The following is a 26,880-nucleotide window of genomic DNA, read 5'->3' as shown; positions in this document are numbered from 1 at the left end:
TAGGTCACAATCAGCCAAGGTAGGAGAATCCATTGGGAAACTTGCTCACCCTATCATGGGACTAACTGAGATCAAATGACCCAAGATATGAGTGGGCGTTAAGGCATCTGGGAAGGGATCTAAGAACTGAATTATAGATGGCAGACAGTTGGTGTCGTAAGCCACCACCTCTATTAAAAGATGGTTGTTCACAGTGGACATAGATGGCTTATTTCACTCCTCTTTCAAATCAACTGTCCAAAATGTGCACATTGGCATCCTTGGTTGTTTTGCACCACTCTAATACACCATGTCAGTCTCAGTTTTTCTCTTTTTAGCTAACTTAATTTTTACTTTGATTCGGGCTTTTTCCTTTTTTTCAATCAACGGTGTGTATGTTTACATTCGTGCACTCTGGTAATATAAGGCCCTTAACAAGCGTCTGTGGTACTTTAACTTTGTTATTTATTTGTTGCTTAGTGTAGACCGTAATATTTTAAACTCTTTTTGTTTATCGTGTCGCTGTAACACAACAATTTCCCCTTACAGGAAAATCTATCGATTCCACATGGAAATTAGCTTTAAGATAACTCGTAAAATGCATCCAATGGGAACATTATGTTACTATTGTACATTTCATTTTTAAATAAAATCAATTAAATAAAAAAATATATATATATACAGTAAAGTGGAGTGCTCATAAGGCATTTAAACATATTACATTCAGAGATTTTCATAGATGCTAATCTGAAGGTGCTGCTAAGCCTGCACCTGATTAGCTTGCCTGTTTATTAGACCAGACATTTTCAGAGCTGCCGTCCCTTCTCCATCATTGCCAGTTGTCCTTGATAATGTAGGCTACTAAATGAGTTATTAACAATCTCTCTACCCTCTATCTTCTCTACATCACACATGTTGATCAAGGTCATTTTCAAGCAGACACACATCTGTTACAATTAAAAATCACTGAAGCTTGTGTACATGCTAATACCATTACTAATCTCAGAGCAGTGAAAGCAGAGCCAGCAGCTGATGATGAGCAGAGACTGACCTCACAGCCCATTGTTCATCGGTGGTACTACTTTCATTCATAGTGCAAATGTACTGTTAATCTTATCAGTGCCTTGCTGGAGATCACAGTGATTGGCTGTGCAATGGATTTAGACTGTACTCTGCTGTGATGTTTACTGAATGACACTTAACATATTTTTTTCTTCTTTTTCTTTCAAGTGATTGCCAGATGTGTAGTCCGTGGAGAATGTCAGTATACCAGTATAAGTAAGTTATAATCTGTAACATTATGTGTTACAGCATCTTATTGTTGCACCAACTACACATATTACTGGTAAGTTCCTTAACTGCAGACGATGGCTAATCAGTGCAGCTTAAAACTTTGTTTCCTTGGAAGAATCCATCCAAGTCACTTGCCTGTTAAGTTTTTTGTACCACTCTGATGGTTGTAGCAGTCTTGAAGTCATGAAGTAGGCCACATCTTATGCAAGTCTTTTATAAGTTTTTACTATTTCTTTTCCATATGGGGTAACACAAGAATTTCCCTTGCAGGAAATTCTATCGATTCCAGATAGAAATGAGCTTTAAGCTAACTCTGGTACAGGGGTGCCCAATCCCGGTCCTCGAGAGCTACCGTCCTGCAGCTTTTAGATGCATCCCTACTCCAACACAGCTGAATCAAATGGTTTGATTACCTCTTCAGCATGCCATCGTGTTTGGCAAAGGCCTGATAACAAGCCATTCATTTGATTCAGCTGTGTTGGAGTAGGGATGCATCTAAAAGCTGCAGGATAGTAGCTCTCGAGGACTGGGATTGGGCAGCCCTGCTCTGGTAGAATGCATCAATTGGGAACATTATGTTAATATTGTATATTTTATTTTCAAATAAAATCAATTAAATAAGTATTTAAAAAGGGAAGTAGAGTGCTGGCAAAGCAGTTAAACATATTATTGTCAAAGGAGCTTGCAAAGAAAAGCGTCTGGACTTCTTTAAGTTGCTTGAAGACGTTTCACCTCTCATCCGAGAAGCTTCTTCAGTTCTAAGGTCAAATGGTGGAGAGTCCCAGATATAAACCTAGTGGGAGTATCCCCCCTCAGAGGGACAAAAGGACCCCCTGATGATCCTCTAATCGCCTGAGCCAAGGTGTGAAATTGGGTGTGGGACCCAATCAGCCAGAGTTTCGGGTGTGTTCATTGTGAAACCTGGCTCCACCTTATCATGCGAATTCCTGAGGTCAGATGGCCCAGGATGCGAGTGGGCATTAAGGCATCTGGGAAGGGATCTCAAAACTACCCTGGATCCAGATGAAACCATGGTGTCCTTTGATGTAGTCTCTCTCTTCACTTGCATACCCACCACGACTACCCAAAACGACTACAAGAAGACAGCTCCTTGGAGGACAGGACCAACTTCACACCCGATCAGATCTGCACACTGTTAGACCTCTGCCTCACCACTACATATTTCACATACAACGAAGGTTTCTACAGACAAAAACATGGCTGTGCCATGGGCTCCCCCGTGTCACCTATTGTAGCCAACCTTTACATGGAGGAAGTGGAAAGGAAGGCTCTTGGCTCTTTCAAAGGAAGAGTACCCAGCCACTGGTACAGATATGTGGACGACACCTGGGTCAAAATCAAGACACAAGAAGTGGAATCCTTCACTGCGCACATTAACGCTGTGGATAAAAATATCAAGTTCACCAGGGAAGACACAAAGGACAACTGTTTGCCTTTCCTGGACTGCGCTGTGCACATTGAAGAGAACGGCAAACTCAACATCGAAGTTTACCGGAAGCCCACACACACGGACCAGTACCTCCTTTTTGACTCCCATCACCCTCTGAAACACAAACTTGGAGTAATTAGGACCCTACACCACCGGGCAGAACATGTTCCCTCTAAGCTTGAAGGAAAAAAGAAGGAACACACACATGTAAAGGAAGCACTCAAAACGTGCGGCTATCCTAAATGGGCGTTCTCAAAGTCAGCAAAGAGGCACAGAAAAGAAGACCAGACACCAGCGAAGGAGGATAAGAAGGACAGACGCAACAACATTGTCATCCCCTATGTAGCCGGTGTATCAGAAAAACTCAGGAGAGTTTTCTCCAAGCATGACATCCCAGTGTATTTCAGACCCAGGAACACACTCAGACAGAAACTGGTTCACCCAAAAGACAAAACGCCAAAACACAAACTTAACAACGTGGTGTATGCTGTACAGTGCAGCGAGGAATGCTCAGACCTCTACATTGGAGAGACCAAACAGCCACTTCACAAGCGCATGGCACAACACAGAAGAGCCACCTCCACAGGGCAAGACTCAGCAGTCCATCTGCATTTTAAGGATAAAGGACACTCTTTCGAGGATGCCAATGTTCACATTTTGGACAGAGAGGACAGATGGTTTGAAAGAGGAGTGAAAGAAGCCATCTATGTCCACTGTGAGCGACCATCTTTGAACAGAGGCGGGGGTTTACGACACCAACTCTCTGCCATCTATAATCCAGTTTTGAGATCCCTTCCCAGACGCCTTAACGCCCACTCACATCCTGGGCCATCTGATCTCAGGAATTCGCATGATAAGGTGGGGCCAGGTTTCACAATGAACTCACCCGAAACTCTGGCTGATTGGGACCCACACCCAGTTTCACACCTTGGCTCAGGCGATTAGAGGATCATCAGGGGGTCCTTTTGTCCCTCTGAGGGGGGTTACTCCCACTAGGTTTATATCTGGGACTCTCCACCATTTGACCTTAGAACTGAAGAAGCTTCTCGGATGAGAGGTGAAACGTCTTCAAGTAACTTAAAGAAGTCCAGACGCTTTTCTTTGCAAGCTCCTTTGACTACGATGACCTGGATGACTGAGAACCTTCACAGACAAGTGTACACATTGTTTGAGCTCATACACGTGTTTTAAACAAGTCAGTTTAAAACACGTGTATGAGCTCAAACAATTGGTAAAACAAGAGGGACAATGGACCTCCTAATGATCCTCTACCTAATCACATGAGCCAAGGTGTGAAAATAGGTGTAGGTCACAATCAGCCAAGGTTTCAGTTGAGCTCATTGTGAAACCCAGCCCAACCCTATCATGTGATTTCCTGAGGTCAGATGGCCCACGATGTGAGTGAGCGTTAAGGCGCCTGGAATGGGATCCCTTCCCAGACGCCCACTGAACAATGATTGTGACCTACACCAGTTTTTACCTAATGTGGTTAGGTAGAGGATCATTTGACACTAGAACTGAAGAAGCTTCTCGGATAAGAGGTAAAATGTCTTCAAGGACCTTAAAGAAGTCCAGACACTTTTCTTTTCGAGCTCGTTAGACTATTTGTGTCATTGTTCCATCTTATCTTTTAAGAGCTGTTACTTAAAAATAACACACAAAGACAAAATAAACTTTATTTTGAATTGATCAGAAACCAGCAGTAAACATAAAGATGAAACAGCAGAAAGATTCTGTTATCCTTTGGTAAAATTTTCATCTAGAACTGTTATATAATAAATAATGATTTTTCACACAATGAGCAAATCACAACAGTAGCCTTTATCTAAACGTTTGAGCCAAGTTGAGCTATATAGTTTGATTATAGTGACAATGTGTGATAAATAGTATAAATAACTAATAATAAATATAAACAATATAATCACCAACCTCTTTAGTTCATCGATTTACCTGTTTTTAAATCTCTGCAGTAACACAAAAAAACAAATTTCTCAGTGTTTCCCATCTTCATTTCATGGAGTTGCTCTGTCTCGATCCTGTAGATATATAAGGACACAAACAAGTTCATTAGTACAACCAAAAGGTCAAAAGTGTAATGCTAACTCGAGGCTCTGACAGGATATGCAGGTTTAACTGCAGCTTTCTTGTTTATTTTCTCATTACATTGCTTGTAACATGGTAATGCCTCCCACTGCCATCAAACAGAACAAAGTGTTACCTCAGTTAGAAAGTCATTTTCGTGACACCAGCTTTGAAAGCAGAACTTAGCATCTCTCAGACTCGCTGAGTTCTTACAGTAAACTCTGAGGATCTTCTCAGCAAAGCACACTGGGAGAAGCTTGGACACCTGACAACACGGACAGTAACATAAAAGCTGTTTTACAGAGACATCTACAGAAAGAACACATGGCTCCCCGGCCTGAAGCGGGCGATGAGGGTATGTGGCAGGGCGTGTTCTGCGATGCCGCTGCAGGTTTGGTGGTGGTGATGTGTATGGCTGGCAGCAGGAAAGCTGCAGCCGTTGAATGTACTATTACAGCAACCGTGCGATTATTGTAAGAATAAATGATGCTGCGAAGCATGAAAATGCCATTGGGTCTGCTGTGATGGTGATCTTTTTTCTTTTTTTTTAAATCTTAAGTGCACGCAAACCAGTAAATTAATTAAAACAAATACTGTTGATAAACTTTAATACAAAAATTACAATTAAAATTCTCAACAACAAAAACAACTGGTAAAAATATAATTAATATGTAAACAACTTAACAACCCCCAAAGTGTCAAAGTCACGTCACGTGACAGAGCAACACCAAAACATAAGAGGGGGGGAGAGGGAGCAAAGTGTGCCTGCTCGTCACTGAAACAGGAGCGGAGAGTCCAGCGACCTGGCTGTTTCGTCTTTGCCGAAAGCACAGCATTGCAAACGAGCAGAACTCAAAGTAAAGAATCGATCACACCAGGCTAGTATCGATCTGATACCGATGCCGACTTGTTATCGATACTATCGATATTTGGATCGATCCGCCCACCACTGCTGTCAGTCAAACTCGTGCCGTGTCTCCTGTACTGTACAGAATGCATCCAGCTTGTCAAATTTACATAAATCTTCGCTAGCAGAAGACAACAAACACAACGGTGTTGACATCAAAGCCACCTGCCGGTACTCCCTCTGTGACCAGGTTAGCAACGTGAGCTCATCCATCTTATTGGCCAAAGATTTCACGTTTCCAATGATTACAGAAGGGAGAGATGGTCTATAACGTCTCCTTCTCGGGCGATGGCACTCCCTCCTAACATGAAAAAAGTGGAAAAAAACAGACAAAAACGACCAAGACTAGCACAAGACGGTAGAACATGATTGCAGAGTCTAATTGCTAATACTTTAATTATAAAAAATTGCGAGAAAATAAAGATGAGAAAGAAAGAAACTCAGAATGAGCGGAGCTGCTGTAACAGGCTGCCACACACGGGGGTCCTGGAAGTATAATTAAGTATAACTGAGTACAAAACAAAGAAATACTTACAGAACAATCACTCAAGGATCTTCGTGTTGTGTTAACCAGTGGGTCCAATTCATCTACTGCATTTCTGTTTGGGTTCATGGATTATTTATGTCCAACTTCGTTCCGTTTTGTTTTACCAAATGTTTGAGTTCATACACGTGTTTTTAACAAGTCATATGTACTGCATTTTTCGCACTTTAAGGCGCACTTATAATCCGTTAATTTTCTCAAAAATCAACAGTTTCCCTTATAATCCGGTGCTCCTTGTGTATGAATTCTGGTTATCCTTACTGATCTCGAACCGATTTTATGTGGTACACAATGCTCAAATATCTGTCAAAAAATGTTTTAGTACGACTTTGGTAAGCTACGAAGCCGTACCTCTTGATGGATTGTCGGAGCATTACGGCTGCCGTAGTCACGAGCCTTGCGGAGTAATCTGGGTCCAAAAATCCATCCTCTTCAGGTCCCAAAGTCAAACGGACACTGCGGCATCACTGAGAGTTAAAAACTGTCTAAATTCTTTCATTTTTAATAAAATGATCGGCACTGCTCCTTTACCAGGTGTAACAATTAAGTTTAACTTAGGCATCCATGAAAACAGAATTTATTAAATTTAACGGAGTTAGAAGTTAGCAGGAAGTTCGTTCGCTAGTTTCCACCTAAACATGATATACCGTTGATGGGTCTGTCTGGCACAGACCCACTACTGGAACGAGACAATTCTACTACAACAGCAAAAGCAAGATGCAAGTCACCAAAGTTCTTTGTGTTACTCGTGCACGAGGTAGAGGACTGTGACGAGAGCCGTTCCTTCGCTTGACCCCAGTTGCTCTCGTCTGCTCCCTCGTAGCACTGCTCTTTATTGTGGTTACTGTTAAGGAATAAACATATATTGTTAGCGCTTATTTTCTGATTATATTGTTTTATGTATTTTAGTAATAAAGGCTTGTAAAGCAAGGCCACTTTTGACTCATAAACTAAGTGTTCAGCCAGACTGAAAAACAGGAAGTCCGTGTGCAGCTGTACCAGTATATTAATAAATAAAGGTACTGACATATAAGAAGTTGTTTGTATCGAAACTTAAAATGTGTGACGTCTAGAGGAAGTATATAAATAATCAGGTTTCCTGCTTTTGCTTGAGACTTGGGCTGGCGTGTTTGTGTGTCTGCTCAGTCTCCATATTCCGGAATATGTCAAATTAAAGATCATTTTTTGACTTAGACCACTTTGAGCCGTGTCTTTCTTTGCTGTTGAAGAATACAAAGAACTGGATTTAATATTACATGAATATGCATAAGTTCATTAACATATGACGTCTACATGGTATACATGTGAGAAAAAAGTACCTTGTCTGTGTGTCGTGTAGGGATGTGTGTGTGTCAAGATGTGACCCTGTGAATGACTCCCTGGTGCCAGGAGTCCAGCGGTTCAGTGGGAGAAATGTTTAGTCACTCATCCAAATGACTTCTTCAGTCTGATAGTAATAATGTCTTTCTAGATTATTATCTGATATCATCTTCTAATGTTATATTTGCCAACTTGTCTACTGCAGACAGGATAGAATGAAACTTTCTGGTGTTCTCTATAGCTTAATGTTACAGTGCACTCATACAGGTGTTGCTGCTTCAACAGCGAAGCTTGTCAATGATCACCTAAATAACACTGTCATAAATAAGAGGCTGTTACTTGGTGTTCGCTCTCTCTGCAGTATAGTATCACTTCCTGTTACAACACACCTGAGTATTTTTGTGTAACTCGTACCCAATTAAAACGTATAGAAAATGTCTTATTTACTTTCGTTTTCTACAGTTTCTCTTCCCATTTTGTTTACATGATTAAATGGCTACAAAAATATTCATCAAAAGTATCATTAAGTTGTGTCCGATTGCACAACCAGAAATGAAACCAAAAAAGTGATTATGAGGAGTAAAACTTGAGTACAAAAAAAGAAATACTTGCAGAACAATCACTCAAGGATCTTCGTGTTGTGTTCATCCAGTGTGTCCAGTTCATCTACTGCATTTTTGTTTGGGTTCATGGATTATGTATGTCCAACTTTGTTACATTTTGTTTTCCCAAATGTTTGAGCTTATACACGTGTTTTAAACAAGTCATTTGTACATTTAATGCTTGGACTCACAGCATATTCATGTATTATCATTTCTCTTTTTACATTATCCAACTCGTACTAGAGTTTGACATCAAAAAATGCACTTAAATGCACAAGCTATGGTAAATTGTTTTTTTTAATAAAGAAAATTACAATATGCATCAATTCATCAAGAGTGGTGTTAAATGAAACCTCTCCGAAGGCCTTGTCCAATGTGTAGCTGCTGAATTCTGGATTTCTAAATCTTGCGTGTCTGAGTCTGAAACCATAGGCGAGTTTAGACTCTCTTGGGGGATATTTAAGCACCACTCAGTCTCCTTACAGCACCTCTAAAAATAATTATACTAATAATAATGTGCTGATGTAGGCTCAACAATCCAGGTAAGGAAATCCCAACAAGATCATTCAGTTCGTTCTGATGTAGCCTTTTCAGTGGGAGAAATGTTTAGTCACTCATCCAAATAACTTCTTCAGTCTGATAGTAATAATGTCTTTCTAGATTATTATCTGATATCATCTTCTAATGTTATATTTGCCAACTTGTCTACTGCAGACAGGATAGAACGAAAACTTTCTGGTGTTCTCTATAGCTTAATGTTACAGTGCACTCATACAGGTGTTGCTGCTTCAACAGCAAAGCTTGTCAATGATCACCCAAATAACACTGTCATAAATAAGAGGCTGTTCGCTCTCTCTGCAGTATAGTATAACTTCCTGTTACAACACACTTGAGTATTTTTGTGTAACTTATCTGCGTACCCAATTAAAACGTATAGAAAATGTCTTATTTACTTTAGTTTTCTACAGTTTCTCTTCCCATTTTGTTTACATGATTAAATGGCTACAAAAATATTCATCAAAAGTATCATTAAGTTGTGTCCGATTGCACAACCAGAAATGAAACCAAAAAAGTGATTATGAGGAGTACAAAAAAAAGAAATACTTGCAGAACAATCACTCAAGGATCTTGTTGTGTTCATCCAGTGTGTCCAGTTCATCTACTGCATTTTTGTTTGGGTTCATGGATTATGTATGTCCAACTTTGTTACGTTTTGTTTTCCCAAATGTTTGAGCTCATACACGTGTTTTAAACAAGTCATTTGTACATTTAACCCTAACTGGTCAGAGCGGGCACGCTCCGTTTTGCATAACTATTTTTAAATCCCGGTAGCTCTGCAACCACGTAAGCTAGCGCAATAATTTTTTTTGCATATGAAACCAGAGGAGTTACATCTGATGCCATCAGCTTGTCCTAGGTCACGGTTTCCTTCCACATACAGCTTTGTAAAAACTGCATAAAAAGTGCTTGCAGCAACAAAAACATAATATTCCAGAAACACACTTTGCCGATCCGATCAGCTGTTCATAACACTTCCTTTGTTGGAATAGACGTCAGCGCTATCTCGTGTCCGCCATTACCTGCCCAAAACAAGAAGTGATGTGAAAAATGTAGGGTTTTTTGTTTTTTGTTTTTGTTTTTTAACCTTCAGGGCCTTATAAGCCTATGCTGGTGTTTTTAAAAGTTATATTTGACATTGTGCTTTTCTGTATCGTTTCTGGGATGCTTAGAACTCAAATTGCTCTGCTGGAAATAGTTTATTTTGATGCACATGCTGTTTTTTTGTAAACTTAGATTATAAGATTTATTTTTCGTTTTTCCTGCAATATATAAAAATGAGTGTATTTCAAAAATAAAACTATGAAGACACTCAAAATAAATTTCCTGTTGTTGGAAACTATTTTGTGCAACTTTTTTGTATTTACAGTTTTGAGGGATAAACCTCTTAAATTTCTCCAACTAGAAATATATATATGTAAAAAAAAAAAGGGGGGGGGGGGGTAATTTTTTTGTAGTTTTTTTGCACTTTTTTGCAATTTATGTAGTTACTATGGACTTAATGCATACATATTATTAAAATTTGGGCTATAACAGTTGCATCGATGTATAGCAACTTGCTCTCATACACAATATCAGCCTTAGTTTTTCTGTTTTTAACTAACTTAATTTTAACTTTGATTAGTATTTTTTTTTTAATCACTGGTTTGTGTGTATGTATCTAGTATAAGGCCCTTAACAAGCACCTGTGCCACTTTAATTTTTTAAGATTTATCATGTTGCTGTAACACAAGAATTTCCCTTGCAGGAAATTCTATCGACTCCAGATAGAAATGAGCTTTAAGCTAACTCTGGTAGAATGCATCAATTGGGAACATTATGTTAATATTGTATATTTTATTTTCAAATAAAATCAATTAAATAAGTATTTAAACAGGGAAGTAGAGTGCTGGCAAAGCAGTTAAAAATATTATATTCAGAGATTCTAATAGAAGCTAATCTGAATGTTTCATTCAATAGCATGTCATGTCAGCACCACACACTTTACTGATCCAGCACCTGGCATTCACTAGCTTTGGCCAGTAGCTTGTAAGTGAACTCCAGCCACAAAACAAAGGAATATTGAAATTTTCTAACACAAACATGTTATACAAACATATGTGGTCTGATACATGTGTTATAAAGATTCTTCTCAACTTAGTGACTGCAGTGCACCTGGTTTGCTAGTAAGTTGGAGCACAACCATCTAAATTGTGCCAACAGCTTTTGTGACTGTCCTGTGACACTGTGCAGCCTCTCTTAAACACAGTTCTTGTAATCTCTCGTTTCCCAAAAACTATACAAAGGTTTCTGGCGTCTCTAAATCTCAGCTGTGGCAAAGGGGCTAACAACATATGGGCTTGATCTCTCTGAACAATAATAATTATTACCTAAACTCCACTCCTGCATGAGCATCACTAGGGATCGGAAATCAGATACAATGTGAACTGCTATAAATGTCTGTTATGTTTTGCATTATGGATGATTTTTCCAACAGTAACCAGCGGGGATGAGTAGCATAGTGAAATCTATGCAATTTTTAAAAACATATAGTATTTGTGTCTTAGGTGTGTGAAGGTTCTCAGTCATCCAGGTCATCGTAGTCTATGGAGCTTGGAGAGAAAAGCGTCTGGACTTCTTTAAGTTGCTTGAAGACGTTTCACCTCTCATCTGAGAAGCTTCTTCACTTATGAGGTCAAATGGTGGAGAGTCCCAGAATTTAGCCCTGTGGGAGTGTCCCCCCAAGAGGGACAATGGACCTCCTAATGATCCTCTACCTAATCACATGAGCCAAGGTGTGAAAATAGGTGTAGGTCACAATCAGCCAAGGTTTCAGTTGAGCTCATTGTGAAACCCAGCCCAACCCTATCATGTGATTTCCTGAGGTCAGATGGCCCACGATGTGAGTGAGCGTTAAGGCGCCTGGAATGGGATCCCTTCCCAGACGCCCACTGAACAATGATTGTGACCTACACCAGTTTTTACCTAATGTGATTAGGTAGAGGATCATTTGACACTAGAACTGAAGAAGCTTCTCGGATAAGAGGTAAAATGTCTTCAAGGACCTTAAAGAAGTCCAGACACTTTTCTTTTCGAGCTCGTTAGACTATTTGTGTCATTGTTCCATCTTATCTTTTAAGAGCTGTTACTTAAAAATAACACACAAAGAGAAAATAAACTTTATTTTGAATTGATCAGAAACCAGCAGTAAACACATAAAGATGAAACAGCAGAAAGATTCTGTTATCCTTTGGTAAAATTTTCATCTAGAACTGTTATATAATAAATAATGATTTTTCACACAATGAGCAAATCACAACAGTAGCCTTTATCTAAACGTTTGAGCCAAGTTGAGCTATATAGTTTGATTATAGTGACAATGTGTGATAAATAGTATAAATAACTAATAATAAATATAAACAATATAATCACCAACCTCTTTAGTTCATCGATTTACCTGTTTTTAAATCTCTGCAGTAACACAAAAAAACAAATTTCTCAGTGTTTCCCATCTTCATTTCATGGAGTTGCTCTGTCTCGATCCTGTAGATATATAAGGACACAGACAAGTTCATTAGTACAACCAAAAGGTCAAAAGTGTAATGCTAACTCGAGGCTCTGACAGGATATGCAGGTTTAACTGCAGCTTTCTTGTTTATTTTCTCATTACATTGCTTGTAACATGGTAATGCCTCCCACTGCCATCAAACAGAACAAAGTGTTACCTCAGTTAGAAAGTCATTTTCGTGACACCAGCTTTGAAAGCAGAACTTAGCATCTCTCAGACTCGCTGAGTTCTTACAGTAAACTCTGAGGATCTTCTCAGCAAAGCACACTGGGAGAAGCTTGGACACCTGACAACACGGACAGTAACATAAAAGCTGTTTTACAGAGACATCTACAGAAAGAACACATGGCTCCCCGGCCTGAAGCGGGCGATGAGGGTATGTGGCAGGGCGTGTTCTGCGATGCCGCTGCAGGTTTGGTGGTGGTGATGTGTATGGCTGGCAGCAGGAAAGCTGCAGCCGTTGAATGTACTATTACAGCAACCGTGCGATTATTGTAAGAATAAATGATGCTGCGAAGCATGAAAATGCCATTGGGTCTGCTGTGATGGTGATCTTTTTTCTTTTTTTTTAAATCTTAAGTGCACGCAAACCAGTAAATTAATTAAAACAAATACTGTTGATAAACTTTAATACAAAAATTACAATTAAAATTCTCAACAACAAAAACAACTGGTAAAAATATAATTAATATGTAAACAACTTAACAACCCCCAAAGTGTCAAAGTCACGTCACGTGACAGAGCAACACCAAAACATAAGAGGGGGGGAGAGGGAGCAAAGTGTGCCTGCTCGTCACTGAAACAGGAGCGGAGAGTCCAGCGACCTGGCTGTTTCGTCTTTGCCGAAAGCACAGCATTGCAAACGAGCAGAACTCAAAGTAAAGAATCGATCACACCAGGCTAGTATCGATCTGATACCGATGCCGACTTGTTATCGATACTATCGATATTTGGATCGATCCGCCCACCACTGCTGTCAGTCAAACTCGTGCCGTGTCTCCTGTACTGTACAGAATGCATCCAGCTTGTCAAATTTACATAAATCTTCGCTAGCAGAAGACAACAAACACAACGGTGTTGACATCAAAGCCACCTGCCGGTACTCCCTCTGTGACCAGGTTAGCAACGTGAGCTCATCCATCTTATTGGCCAAAGATTTCACGTTTCCAATGATTACAGAAGGGAGAGATGGTCTATAACGTCTCCTTCTCGGGCGATGGCACTCCCTCCTAACATGAAAAAAGTGGAAAAAAACAGACAAAAACGACCAAGACTAGCACAAGACGGTAGAACATGATTGCAGAGTCTAATTGCTAATACTTTAATTATAAAAAATTGCGAGAAAATAAAGATGAGAAAGAAAGAAACTCAGAATGAGCGGAGCTGCTGTAACAGGCTGCCACACACGGGGGTCCTGGAAGTATAATTAAGTATAACTGAGTACAAAACAAAGAAATACTTACAGAACAATCACTCAAGGATCTTCGTGTTGTGTTAACCAGTGGGTCCAATTCATCTACTGCATTTCTGTTTGGGTTCATGGATTATTTATGTCCAACTTCGTTCCGTTTTGTTTTACCAAATGTTTGAGTTCATACACGTGTTTTTAACAAGTCATATGTACTGCATTTTTCGCACTTTAAGGCGCACTTATAATCCGTTAATTTTCTCAAAAATCAACAGTTTCCCTTATAATCCGGTGCTCCTTGTGTATGAATTCTGGTTATCCTTACTGATCTCGAACCGATTTTATGTGGTACACAATGCTCAAATATCTGTCAAAAAATGTTTTAGTACGACTTTGGTAAGCTACGAAGCCGTACCTCTTGATGGATTGTCGGAGCATTACGGCTGCCGTAGTCACGAGCCTTGCGGAGTAATCTGGGTCCAAAAATCCATCCTCTTCAGGTCCCAAAGTCAAACGGACACTGCGGCATCACTGAGAGTTAAAAACTGTCTAAATTCTTTCATTTTTAATAAAATGATCGGCACTGCTCCTTTACCAGGTGTAACAATTAAGTTTAACTTAGGCATCCATGAAAACAGAATTTATTAAATTTAACGGAGTTAGAAGTTAGCAGGAAGTTCGTTCGCTAGTTTCCACCTAAACATGATATACCGTTGATGGGTCTGTCTGGCACAGACCCACTACTGGAACGAGACAATTCTACTACAACAGCAAAAGCAAGATGCAAGTCACCAAAGTTCTTTGTGTTACTCGTGCACGAGGTAGAGGACTGTGACGAGAGCCGTTCCTTCGCTTGACCCCAGTTGCTCTCGTCTGCTCCCTCGTAGCACTGCTCTTTATTGTGGTTACTGTTAAGGAATAAACATATATTGTTAGCGCTTATTTTCTGATTATATTGTTTTATGTATTTTAGTAATAAAGGCTTGTAAAGCAAGGCCACTTTTGACTCATAAACTAAGTGTTCAGCCAGACTGAAAAACAGGAAGTCCGTGTGCAGCTGTACCAGTATATTAATAAATAAAGGTACTGACATATAAGAAGTTGTTTGTATCGAAACTTAAAGTGTGTGACGTCTAGAGGAAGTATATAAATAATCAGGTTTCCTGCTTTTGCTTGAGACTTGGGCTGGCGTGTTTGTGTGTCTGCTCAGTCTCCATATTCCGGAATATGTCAAATTAAAGATCATTTTTTGACTTAGACCACTTTGAGCCGTGTCTTTCTTTGCTGTTGAAGAATACAAAGAACTGGATTTAATATTACATGAATATGCATAAGTTCATTAACATATGACGTCTACATGGTATACATGTGAGAAAAAAGTACCTTGCCTGTGTGTCGTGTAGGGATGTGTGTGTGTCAAGATGTGACCCTGTGAATGACTCCCTGGTGCCAGGAGTCCAGCGGTTCAGTGGGAGAAATGTTTAGTCACTCATCCAAATGACTTCTTCAGTCTGATAGTAATAATGTCTTTCTAGATTATTATCTGATATCATCTTCTAATGTTATATTTGCCAACTTGTCTACTGCAGACAGGATAGAATGAAACTTTCTGGTGTTCTCTATAGCTTAATGTTACAGTGTGCTCACACAGGTGTTGCTGCTTCAACAGCGAAGCTTGTCAATGATCACCTAAATAACACTGTCATAAATAAGAGGCTGTTACTTGGTGTTCGCTCTCTCTGCAGTATAGTATCACTTCCTGTTACAACACACCTGAGTATTTTTGTGTAACTCGTACCCAATTAAAACGTATAGAAAATGTCTTATTTACTTTAGTTTTCTACAGTTTCTCTTCCCATTTTGTTTACATGATTAAATGGCTACAAAAATATTCATCAAAAGTATCATTAAGTTGTGTCCGATTGCACAACCAGAAATGAAACCAAAAAAGTGATTATGAGGAGTAAAACTTGAGTACAAAAAAAGAAATACTTGCAGAACAATCACTCAAGGATCTTCGTGTTGTGTTCATCCAGTGTGTCCAGTTCATCTACTGCATTTTTGTTTGGGTTCATGGATTATGTATGTCCAACTTTGTTACATTTTGTTTTCCCAAATGTTTGAGCTTATACACGTGTTTTAAACAAGTCATTTGTACATTTAATGCTTGGACTCACAGCATATTCATGTATTATCATTTCTCTTTTTACATTATCCAACTCGTACTAGAGTTTGACATCAAAAAATGCACTTAAATGCACAAGCTATGGTAAATTGTTTTTTTTAATAAAGAAAATTACAATATGCATCAATTCATCAAGAGTGGTGTTAAATGAAACCTCTCCGAAGGCCTTGTCCAATGTGTAGCTGCTGAATTCTGGATTTCTAAATCTTGCGTGTCTGAGTCTGAAACCATAGGCGAGTTTAGACTCTCTTGGGGGATATTTAAGCACCACTCAGTCTCCTTACAGCACCTCTAAAAATAATTATACTAATAATAATGTGCTGATGTAGGCTCAACAATCCAGGTAAGGAAATCCCAACAAGATCATTCAGTTCGTTCTGATGTAGCCTTTTCAGTGGGAGAAATGTTTAGTCACTCATCCAAATAACTTCTTCAGTCTGATAGTAATAATGTCTTTCTAGATTATTATCTGATATCATCTTCTAATGTTATATTTGCCAACTTGTCTACTGCAGACAGGATAGAACGAAAACTTTCTGGTGTTCTCTATAGCTTAATGTTACAGTGCACTCATACAGGTGTTGCTGCTTCAACAGCAAAGCTTGTCAATGATCACCCAAATAACACTGTCATAAATAAGAGGCTGTTCGCTCTCTCTGCAGTATAGTATAACTTCCTGTTACAACACACTTGAGTATTTTTGTGTAACTTATCTGCGTACCCAATTAAAACGTATAGAAAATGTCTTATTTACTTTAGTTTTCTACAGTTTCTCTTCCCATTTTGTTTACATGATTAAATGGCTACAAAAATATTCATCAAAAGTATCATTAAGTTGTGTCCGATTGCACAACCAGAAATGAAACCAAAAAAGTGATTATGAGGAGTAAAACTTGAGTACAAAAAAAAGAAATACTTGCAGAACAATCACTCAAGGATCTTGTTGTGTTCATCCAGTGTGTCCAGTTCATCTACTGCATTTTTGTTTGGGTTCATGGATTATGTATGTCCAACTTTGTTACATTTTGTTTTCCCAAATGTTTGAGCTTATACACGTGTTTTAAACAAGTCATTTGTACATTTAATGCTTGGACTCACAGCATATTCATGTATTATCATTTCTCTTTTTACATTATCCAACTCGTACTAGAGTTTGACATCAAAAAATGCACTTAAATGCACAAGCTATGGTAAATTGTTTTTTTTAATAAAGAAAATTACAATATGCATCAATTCATCAAGAGTGGTGTTAAATGAAACCTCTCCGAAGGCCTTGTCCAATGTGTAGCTGCTGAATTCTGGATTTCTAAATCTTGCGTGTCTGAGTCTGAAACCATAGGCGAGTTTAGACTCTCTTGGGGGATATTTAAGCACCACTCAGTCTCCTTACAGCACCTCTAAAAATAATTATACTAATAATAATGTGCTGATGTAGGCTCAACAATCCAGGTAAGGAAATCCCAACAAGATCATTCAGTTCGTTCTGATGTAGCCTTTTCAGTGGGAGAAATGTTTAGTCACTCATCCAAATAACTTCTTCAGTCTGATAGTAATAATGTCTTTCTAGATTATTATCTGATATCATCTTCTAATGTTATATTTGCCAACTTGTCTACTGCAGACAGGATAGAACGAAAACTTTCTGGTGTTCTCTATAGCTTAATGTTACAGTGCACTCATACAGGTGTTGCTGCTTCAACAGCAAAGCTTGTCAATGATCACCCAAATAACACTGTCATAAATAAGAGGCTGTTCGCTCTCTCTGCAGTATAGTATAACTTCCTGTTACAACACACTTGAGTATTTTTGTGTAACTTATCTGCGTACCCAATTAAAACGTATAGAAAATGTCTTATTTACTTTAGTTTTCTACAGTTTCTCTTCCCATTTTGTTTACATGATTAAATGGCTACAAAAATATTCATCAAAAGTATCATTAAGTTGTGTCCGATTGCACAACCAGAAATGAAACCAAAAAAGTGATTATGAGGAGTACAAAAAAAAGAAATACTTGCAGAACAATCACTCAAGGATCTTGTTGTGTTCATCCAGTGTGTCCAGTTCATCTACTGCATTTTTGTTTGGGTTCATGGATTATGTATGTCCAACTTTGTTACGTTTTGTTTTCCCAAATGTTTGAGCTCATACACGTGTTTTAAACAAGTCATTTGTACATTTAACCCTAACTGGTCAGAGCGGGCACGCTCCGTTTTGCATAACTATTTTTAAATCCCGGTAGCTCTGCAACCACGTAAGCTAGCGCAATAATTTTTTTTGCATATGAAACCAGAGGAGTTACATCTGATGCCATCAGCTTGTCCTAGGTCACGGTTTCCTTCCACATACAGCTTTGTAAAAACTGCATAAAAAGTGCTTGCAGCAACAAAAACATAATATTCCAGAAACACACTTTGCCGATCCGATCAGCTGTTCATAACACTTCCTTTGTTGGAATAGACGTCAGCGCTATCTCGTGTCCGCCATTACCTGCCCAAAACAAGAAGTGATGTGAAAAATGTAGGGTTTTTTGTTTTTTGTTTTTGTTTTTTAACCTTCAGGGCCTTATAAGCCTATGCTGGTGTTTTTAAAAGTTATATTTGACATTGTGCTTTTCTGTATCGTTTCTGGGATGCTTAGAACTCAAATTGCTCTGCTGGAAATAGTTTATTTTGATGCACATGCTGTTTTTTTGTAAACTTAGATTATAAGATTTATTTTTCGTTTTTCCTGCAATATATAAAAATGAGTGTATTTCAAAAATAAAACTATGAAGACACTCAAAATAAATTTCCTGTTGTTGGAAACTATTTTGTGCAACTTTTTTGTATTTACAGTTTTGAGGGATAAACCTCTTAAATTTCTCCAACTAGAAATATATATATGTAAAAAAAAAAAAAAAGGGGGGGGGGGGTAATTTTTTTGTAGTTTTTTTGCACTTTTTTGCAATTTATGTAGTTACTATGGACTTAATGCATACATATTATTAAAATTTGGGCTATAACAGTTGCATCGATGTATAGCAACTTGCTCTCATACACAATATCAGCCTTAGTTTTTCTGTTTTTAACTAACTTAATTTTAACTTTGATTAGTATTTTTTTTTTAATCACTGGTTTGTGTGTATGTATCTAGTATAAGGCCCTTAACAAGCACCTGTGCCACTTTAATTTTTTAAGATTTATCATGTTGCTGTAACACAAGAATTTCCCTTGCAGGAAATTCTATCGACTCCAGATAGAAATGAGCTTTAAGCTAACTCTGGTAGAATGCATCAATTGGGAACATTATGTTAATATTGTATATTTTATTTTCAAATAAAATCAATTAAATAAGTATTTAAACAGGGAAGTAGAGCGCTGGCAAAGCAGTTAAAAATATTATATTCAGAGATTCTAATAGAAGCTAATCTGAATGTTTCATTCAATAGCATGTCATGTCAGCACCACACACTTTACTGATCCAGCACCTGGCATTCACTAGCTTTGGCCAGTAGCTTGTAAGTGAACTCCAGCCACAAAACAAAGGAATATTGAAATTTTCTAACACAAACATGTTATACAAACATATGTGGTCTGATACATGTGTTATAAAGATTCTTCTCAACTTAGTGACTGCAGTGCACCTGGTTTGCTAGTAAGTTGGAGCACAACCATCTAAATTGTGCCAACAGCTTTTGTGACTGTCCTGTGACACTGTGCAGCCTCTCTTAAACACAGTTCTTGTAATCTCTCGTTTCCCAAAAACTATACAAAGGTTTCTGGCGTCTCTAAATCTCAGCTGTGGCAAAGGGGCTAACAACATATGGGCTTGATCTCTCTGAACAATAATAATTATTACCTAAACTCCACTCCTGCATGAGCATCACTAGGGATCGGAAATCAGATACAATGTGAACTGCTATAAATGTCTGTTATGTTTTGCATTATGGATGATTTTTCCAACAGTAACCAGCGGGGATGAGTAGCATAGTGAAATCTATGCAATTTTTAAAAACATATAGTATTTGTGTCTTAGGTGTGTGAAGGTTCTCAGTCATCCAGGTCATCGTAGTCTATGGAGCTTGGAGAGAAAAGCGTCTGGACTTCTTTAAGTTGCTTGAAGACGTTTCACCTCTCATCTGAGAAGCTTCTTCACTTATGAGGTCAAATGGTGGAGAGTCCCAGAATTTAGCCCTGTGGGAGTGTCCCCCCAAGAGGGACAATGGACCTCCTAATGATCCTCTACCTAATCACATGAGCCAAGGTGTGAAAATAGGTGTAGGTCACAATCAGCCAAGGTTTCAGTTGAGCTCATTGTGAAACCCAGCCCAACCCTATCATGTGATTTCCTGAGGTCAGATGGCCCACGATGTGAGTGAGCGTTAAGGCGCCTGGAATGGGATCCCTTCCCAGACGCCCACTGAACAATGATTGTGACCTACACCAGTTTTTACCTAATGTGATTAGGTAGAGGATCATTTGACACTAGAACTGAAGAAGCTTCTCGGATAAGAGGTAAAATGTCTTCAAGGACCTTAAAGAAGTCCAGACACTTTTCTTTTCGAGCTCGTTAGACTATTTGTGTCATTGTTCCATCTTATCTTTTAAGAGCTGTTACTTAAAAATAACACACAAAGAGAAAATAAACTTTATTTTGAATTGATCAGAAACCAGCAGTAAACACATAAAGATGAAACAGCAGAAAGATTCTGTTATCCTTTGGTAAAATTTTCATCTAGAACTGTTATATAATAAATAATGATTTTTCACACAATGAGCAAATCACAACAGTAGCCTTTATCTAAATGTTTGAGCCAAGTTGAGCTATATAGTTTGATTATAGTGACAATGTGTGATAAATAGTATAAATAACTAATAATAAATATAAACAATATAATCACCAACCTCTTTAGTTCATCGATTTACCTGTTTTTAAATCTCTGCAGTAACACAAAAAAACAAATTTCTCAGTGTTTCCCATCTTCATTTCATGGAGTTGCTCTGTCTCGATCCTGTAGATATATAAGGACACAGACAAGTTCATTAGTACAACCAAAAGGTCAAAAGTGTAATGCTAACTCGAGGCTCTGACAGGATATGCAGGTTTAACTGCAGCTTTCTTGTTTATTTTCTCATTACATTGCTTGTAACATGGTAATGCCTCCCACTGCCATCAAACAGAACAAAGTGTTACCTCAGTTAGAAAGTCATTTTCGTGACACCAGCTTTGAAAGCAGAACTTAGCATCTCTCAGACTCGCTGAGTTCTTACAGTAAACTCTGAGGATCTTCTCAGCAAAGCACACTGGGAGAAGCTTGGACACCTGACAACACGGACAGTAACATAAAAGCTGTTTTACAGAGACATCTACAGAAAGAACACATGGCTCCCCGGCCTGAAGCGGGCGATGAGGGTATGTGGCAGGGCGTGTTCTGCGATGCCGCTGCAGGTTTGGTGGTGGTGATGTGTATGGCTGGCAGCAGGAAAGCTGCAGCCGTTGAATGTACTATTACAGCAACCGTGCGATTATTGTAAGAATAAATGATGCTGCGAAGCATGAAAATGCCATTGGGTCTGCTGTGATGGTGATCTTTTTTCTTTTTTTTTAAATCTTAAGTGCACGCAAACCAGTAAATTAATTAAAACAAATACTGTTGATAAACTTTAATACAAAAATTACAATTAAAATTCTCAACAACAAAAACAACTGGTAAAAATATAATTAATATGTAAACAACTTAACAACCCCCAAAGTGTCAAAGTCACGTCACGTGACAGAGCAACACCAAAACATAAGAGGGGGGGAGAGGGAGCAAAGTGTGCCTGCTCGTCACTGAAACAGGAGCGGAGAGTCCAGCGACCTGGCTGTTTCGTCTTTGCCGAAAGCACAGCATTGCAAACGAGCAGAACTCAAAGTAAAGAATCGATCACACCAGGCTAGTATCGATCTGATACCGATGCCGACTTGTTATCGATACTATCGATATTTGGATCGATCCGCCCACCACTGCTGTCAGTCAAACTCGTGCCGTGTCTCCTGTACTGTACAGAATGCATCCAGCTTGTCAAATTTACATAAATCTTCGCTAGCAGAAGACAACAAACACAACGGTGTTGACATCAAAGCCACCTGCCGGTACTCCCTCTGTGACCAGGTTAGCAACGTGAGCTCATCCATCTTATTGGCCAAAGATTTCACGTTTCCAATGATTACAGAAGGGAGAGATGGTCTATAACGTCTCCTTCTCGGGCGATGGCACTCCCTCCTAACATGAAAAAAGTGGAAAAAAACAGACAAAAACGACCAAGACTAGCACAAGACGGTAGAACATGATTGCAGAGTCTAATTGCTAATACTTTAATTATAAAAAATTGCGAGAAAATAAAGATGAGAAAGAAAGAAACTCAGAATGAGCGGAGCTGCTGTAACAGGCTGCCACACACGGGGGTCCTGGAAGTATAATTAAGTATAACTGAGTACAAAACAAAGAAATACTTACAGAACAATCACTCAAGGATCTTCGTGTTGTGTTAACCAGTGGGTCCAATTCATCTACTGCATTTCTGTTTGGGTTCATGGATTATTTATGTCCAACTTCGTTCCGTTTTGTTTTACCAAATGTTTGAGTTCATACACGTGTTTTTAACAAGTCATATGTACTGCATTTTTCGCACTTTAAGGCGCACTTATAATCCGTTAATTTTCTCAAAAATCAACAGTTTCCCTTATAATCCGGTGCTCCTTGTGTATGAATTCTGGTTATCCTTACTGATCTCGAACCGATTTTATGTGGTACACAATGCTCAAATATCTGTCAAAAAATGTTTTAGTACGACTTTGGTAAGCTACGAAGCCGTACCTCTTGATGGATTGTCGGAGCATTACGGCTGCCGTAGTCACGAGCCTTGCGGAGTAATCTGGGTCCAAAAATCCATCCTCTTCAGGTCCCAAAGTCAAACGGACACTGCGGCATCACTGAGAGTTAAAAACTGTCTAAATTCTTTCATTTTTAATAAAATGATCGGCACTGCTCCTTTACCAGGTGTAACAATTAAGTTTAACTTAGGCATCCATGAAAACAGAATTTATTAAATTTAACGGAGTTAGAAGTTAGCAGGAAGTTCGTTCGCTAGTTTCCACCTAAACATGATATACCGTTGATGGGTCTGTCTGGCACAGACCCACTACTGGAACGAGACAATTCTACTACAACAGCAAAAGCAAGATGCAAGTCACCAAAGTTCTTTGTGTTACTCGTGCACGAGGTAGAGGACTGTGACGAGAGCCGTTCCTTCGCTTGACCCCAGTTGCTCTCGTCTGCTCCCTCGTAGCACTGCTCTTTATTGTGGTTACTGTTAAGGAATAAACATATATTGTTAGTGCTTATTTTCTGATTATATTGTTTTATGTATTTTAGTAATAAAGGCTTGTAAAGCAAGGCCACTTTTGACTCATAAACTAAGTGTTCAGCCAGACTGAAAAACAGGAAGTCCGTGTGCAGCTGTACCAGTATATTAATAAATAAAGGTACTGACATATAAGAAGTTGTTTGTATCGAAACTTAAAGTGTGTGACGTCTAGAGGAAGTATATAAATAATCAGGTTTCCTGCTTTTGCTTGAGACTTGGGCTGGCGTGTTTGTGTGTCTGCTCAGTCTCCATATTCCGGAATATGTCAAATTAAAGATCATTTTTTGACTTAGACCACTTTGAGCCGTGTCTTTCTTTGCTGTTGAAGAATACAAAGAACTGGATTTAATATTACATGAATATGCATAAGTTCATTAACATATGACGTCTACATGGTATACATGTGAGAAAAAAGTACCTTGCCTGTGTGTCGTGTAGGGATGTGTGTGTGTCAAGATGTGACCCTGTGAATGACTCCCTGGTGCCAGGAGTCCAGCGGTTCAGTGGGAGAAATGTTTAGTCACTCATCCAAATGACTTCTTCAGTCTGATAGTAATAATGTCTTTCTAGATTATTATCTGATATCATCTTCTAATGTTATATTTGCCAACTTGTCTACTGCAGACAGGATAGAATGAAACTTTCTGGTGTTCTCTATAGCTTAATGTTACAGTGTGCTCACACAGGTGTTGCTGCTTCAACAGCGAAGCTTGTCAATGATCACCTAAATAACACTGTCATAAATAAGAGGCTGTTACTTGGTGTTCGCTCTCTCTGCAGTATAGTATCACTTCCTGTTACAACACACCTGAGTATTTTTGTGTAACTCGTACCCAATTAAAACGTATAGAAAATGTCTTATTTACTTTAGTTTTCTACAGTTTCTCTTCCCATTTTGTTTACATGATTAAATGGCTACAAAAATATTCATCAAAAGTATCATTAAGTTGTGTCCGATTGCACAACCAGAAATGAAACCAAAAAAGTGATTATGAGGAGTAAAACTTGAGTACAAAAAAAGAAATACTTGCAGAACAATCACTCAAGGATCTTCGTGTTGTGTTCATCCAGTGTGTCCAGTTCATCTACTGCATTTTTGTTTGGGTTCATGGATTATGTATGTCCAACTTTGTTACATTTTGTTTTCCCAAATGTTTGAGCTTATACACGTGTTTTAAACAAGTCATTTGTACATTTAATGCTTGGACTCACAGCATATTCATGTATTATCATTTCTCTTTTTACATTATCCAACTCGTACTAGAGTTTGACATCAAAAAATGCACTTAAATGCACAAGCTATGGTAAATTGTTTTTTTTTAATAAAGAAAATTACAATATGCATCAATTCATCAAGAGTGGTGTTAAATGAAACCTCTCCGAAGGCCTTGTCCAATGTGTAGCTGCTGAATTCTGGATTTCTAAATCTTGCGTGTCTGAGCCTGAAACCATAGGCGAGTTTAGACTCTCTTGGGGGATATTTAAGCACCACTCAGTCTCCTTACAGCACCTCTAAAAATAATTATACTAATAATAATGTGCTGATGTAGGCTCAACAATCCAGGTAAGGAAATCCCAACAAGATCATTCAGTTCGTTCTGATGTAGCCTTTTCAGTGGGAGAAATGTTTAGTCACTCATCCAAATAACTTCTTCAGTCTGATAGTAATAATGTCTTTCTAGATTATTATCTGATATCATCTTCTAATGTTATATTTGCCAACTTGTCTACTGCAGACAGGATAGAACGAAAACTTTCTGGTGTTCTCTATAGCTTAATGTTACAGTGCACTCATACAGGTGTTGCTGCTTCAACAGCAAAGCTTGTCAATGATCACCCAAATAACACTGTCATAAATAAGAGGCTGTTCGCTCTCTCTGCAGTATAGTATAACTTCCTGTTACAACACACTTGAGTATTTTTGTGTAACTTATCTGCGTACCCAATTAAAACGTATAGAAAATGTCTTATTTACTTTAGTTTTCTACAGTTTCTCTTCCCATTTTGTTTACATGATTAAATGGCTACAAAAATATTCATCAAAAGTATCATTAAGTTGTGTCCGATTGCACAACCAGAAATGAAACCAAAAAAGTGATTATGAGGAGTAAAACTTGAGTACAAAAAAAAGAAATACTTGCAGAACAATCACTCAAGGATCTTGTTGTGTTCATCCAGTGTGTCCAGTTCATCTACTGCATTTTTGTTTGGGTTCATGGATTATGTATGTCCAACTTTGTTACGTTTTGTTTTCCCAAATGTTTGAGCTCATACACGTGTTTTAAACAAGTCATTTGTACATTTAACCCTAACTGGTCAGAGCGGGCACGCTCCGTTTTGCATAACTATTTTTAAATCCCGGTAGCTCTGCAACCACGTAAGCTAGCGCAATAATTTTTTTTGCATATGAAACCAGAGGAGTTACATCTGATGCCATCAGCTTGTCCTAGGTCACGGTTTCCTTCCACATACAGCTTTGTAAAAACTGCATAAAAAGTGCTTGCAGCAACAAAAACATAATATTCCAGAAACACACTTTGCCGATCCGATCAGCTGTTCATAACACTTCCTTTGTTGGAATAGACGTCAGCGCTATCTCGTGTCCGCCATTACCTGCCCAAAACAAGAAGTGATGTGAAAAATGTAGGGTTTTTTGTTTTTTGTTTTTGTTTTTTAACCTTCAGGGCCTTATAAGCCTATGCTGGTGTTTTTAAAAGTTATATTTGACATTGTGCTTTTCTGTATCGTTTCTGGGATGCTTAGAACTCAAATTGCTCTGCTGGAAATAGTTTATTTTGATGCACATGCTGTTTTTTTGTAAACTTAGATTATAAGATTTATTTTTCGTTTTTCCTGCAATATATAAAAATGAGTGTATTTCAAAAATAAAACTATGAAGACACTCAAAATAAATTTCCTGTTGTTGGAAACTATTTTGTGCAACTTTTTTGTATTTACAGTTTTGAGGGATAAACCTCTTAAATTTCTCCAACTAGAAATATATATATGTAAAAAAAAAAAAAGGGGGGGGGGGGGGGGGGTAATTTTTTTGTAGTTTTTTTGCACTTTTTTGCAATTTATGTAGTTACTATGGACTTAATGCATACATATTATTAAAATTTGGGCTATAACAGTTGCATCGATGTATAGCAACTTGCTCTCATACACAATATCAGCCTTAGTTTTTCTGTTTTTAACTAACTTAATTTTAACTTTGATTAGTATTTTTTTTTTAATCACTGGTTTGTGTGTATGTATCTAGTATAAGGCCCTTAACAAGCACCTGTGCCACTTTAATTTTTTAAGATTTATCATGTTGCTGTAACACAAGAATTTCCCTTGCAGGAAATTCTATCGACTCCAGATAGAAATGAGCTTTAAGCTAACTCTGGTAGAATGCATCAATTGGGAACATTATGTTAATATTGTATATTTTATTTTCAAATAAAATCAATTAAATAAGTATTTAAACAGGGAAGTAGAGCGCTGGCAAAGCAGTTAAAAATATTATATTCAGAGATTCTAATAGAAGCTAATCTGAATGTTTCATTCAATAGCATGTCATGTCAGCACCACACACTTTACTGATCCAGCACCTGGCATTCACTAGCTTTGGC

This window comes from Copadichromis virginalis, linkage group LG20 (assembly GCF_057382275.1).
Source record: "Copadichromis virginalis isolate Kocher_CV1m ecotype Utaka linkage group LG20, C_Virginalis_male_GT1.1, whole genome shotgun sequence".
In the NCBI taxonomy this organism is placed as follows: domain Eukaryota; kingdom Metazoa; phylum Chordata; class Actinopteri; order Cichliformes; family Cichlidae; genus Copadichromis; species Copadichromis virginalis.
The sequence above is the reverse complement of the archived record's forward strand: the minus strand, read 5'-3'. Positions refer to the sequence as shown.